This window comes from Sinocyclocheilus anshuiensis, unplaced genomic scaffold, assembly GCF_001515605.1.
Source record: "Sinocyclocheilus anshuiensis isolate Anshui unplaced genomic scaffold, SAMN03320099.WGS_v1.1 scaffold31, whole genome shotgun sequence".
Classification (NCBI taxonomy): Eukaryota; Metazoa; Chordata; class Actinopteri; order Cypriniformes; family Cyprinidae; genus Sinocyclocheilus; species Sinocyclocheilus anshuiensis.
This window is the reverse complement of record NW_015548186.1, coordinates 24,113-26,353: the sequence shown is the minus strand read 5'-3', so window position 1 is coordinate 26,353 and position 2,241 is coordinate 24,113.

Here is a 2,241-nt window from a genome sequence, read left to right as displayed (position 1 = left end):
TTTTTTAAAGCGCTGCTTGCACTTGCTTAGAATAATTGGACTATATTTAAATCCCTTGTGTTAATTCGTAACCTTCCAATCACCACCGAAGTGATTTTTTTGTTGTTGTTGTTTTTTATGAACATAGCTTGATCTCAGCCAGTTGATCGTGTATTTAGTCAACACATGTCATATCACCCTAATTTCTCATGCTCATATGCTCACATTACTCAGCGTGAGCACATATTCAAGCGGATCAGAAATTATGAATCTCTAATAAGTATTGAGTGGCAGTCCAGCAGGGGAAGCATACACCCTGCGGAAATACTTCGAATGACTGTCATTAATATTACATTCTTATATGTATAGAAGCCATTATGAGCGATAAACGCGTGCTTCTGACGCATGTGAAATCAACCGCATACTCACACAGCTAATGAAAACATCAACCTTAGAAATAAACAACCGTAAGGAATGCCACGATAGGTGTCGTATTCCTATAGGTAGATGTGATCAGCTGAGAATCAGCTGATGCAAGCTTGACTCACGTGACCTGCCAGAACTAACGCTAGCGCTTAATTTCATGTCCCTGTTTGGGCGCCATTTCTGTAACGGTGGTAGCCCCTCAACTTTATAAAATTTAATCTCAATTTATTCTATAAAGTTTGTATTTGTTTGTTTGGGCGCCAGACAGGCCTTTAATCCTGTCAAAAAGTTAACTCCGGATAGCTCATTAAAAACCACCAGTACATATGGAGGACTTGAAAGTGAGCAAAATCAAATTAAACTCATAGAAAAAAAAAATAATTAATTTGCAAATTTATTTTAGAAAACCCATCAAGAATCACATACCCCAACACAGTAGCAGAATCAAATTAAACTCATAGAAAAATCCAATTCATTTGCAAATTTATTTTAGAAAACACATCAAGAATCACATACCCCAACACAGCAAAACATAACACTCAGCTTCAATTATCACGGTTAAGACATTTGCTCACTGGCGATTTCCCATACATTGGCATGCGCTTAGTCTCAGTCACGATTGAACACAACCACCCAAAACATAAATGAAAAATAACTTTGTCAGAGCAAACACATTCACTTATGGAATTTACAACTCAGTTCCGCGTTCAAACTTTCTTTCTTTTTTACGTTAAAGCAAAGCAAACTGAAGAAAAAAATTGCTTACATGCAGGGCCGTGCACAGACCTTTTGAGGGGCATGTGCTGAAACTGAAAAAGGGCACCCCCCCCCTTAATTACAAATAAAATAACACAAAATAATAGTCTCAAAAGCTTTAGATTTATTCACTATTAATAACAACCATAATATATATACATATATATATTGGCATTATACAGTGCAAAGGATATCTGGCCTTCTAGATGTAAAGTAGGCTATAACAATGGGCCTCCTGGGTAGTTGTCATTATTTTCATGGAACATGATCTTTACTTAATATCCTAATGATTTTTGGCATAAAAGAAAAATCAATAGTTTTGACCCATACAATGTATTTTTGGCTATTGCTACAAATATACTCCAGCGACGTATGACTGGTTTTGTGCTCCAGGGTCACATATGATTTTTAGAAAAAAGAAAGATCGACCCCTAAAAATAACTGTCAATGGGGTGTAAGCAGGGCCATGCACAGACCTTTTGAGGGTCACATCTTAATGATAAGCGGAGCGTATAGAATACTACATTCAAAAATTAGCTAGCTAGCAAATATGCATATTAACATCGTAAACATTAAACATGAATTAACCATGCGACCATATAATATGATTAAATGTTAATAAATTAAGTGTATCAACAATCATACATTTCTTAGAAATATTTTTACCTAGGTGACGATCGATCCCTCAGTCGCTTTGTGTCAAACTCAAATGCAGTTACGGGGTTTTTGACCAGCGAATGTGTGCAAATGTGCATTTTGTCCGTCATTAAAACGGCGGCATTACGTTTTCATCACCAGGTGTTTGTTGTAGCTATATGGGCGCAGCACTCAGTTTCAAATACATAAATTATGAGCCTTTATAGACATAGTGTTTCTTGCGTAAAGAAAACGCTGTACTTATTCAAACAACAAGATCTTTATTTACCCTTGCAGACCTAGTTCAGCTGCTGTGGAACTTCAGTTCATTCAGTCAAGATAGAGGGGGTGGAGTTATGAGGTTTACTGACAGTTTGAGCGGATCCAACAAGATTTAGTCACAAGCTCTTTTTAATACCTTTCATTAGCTAAATATTTGTAAAG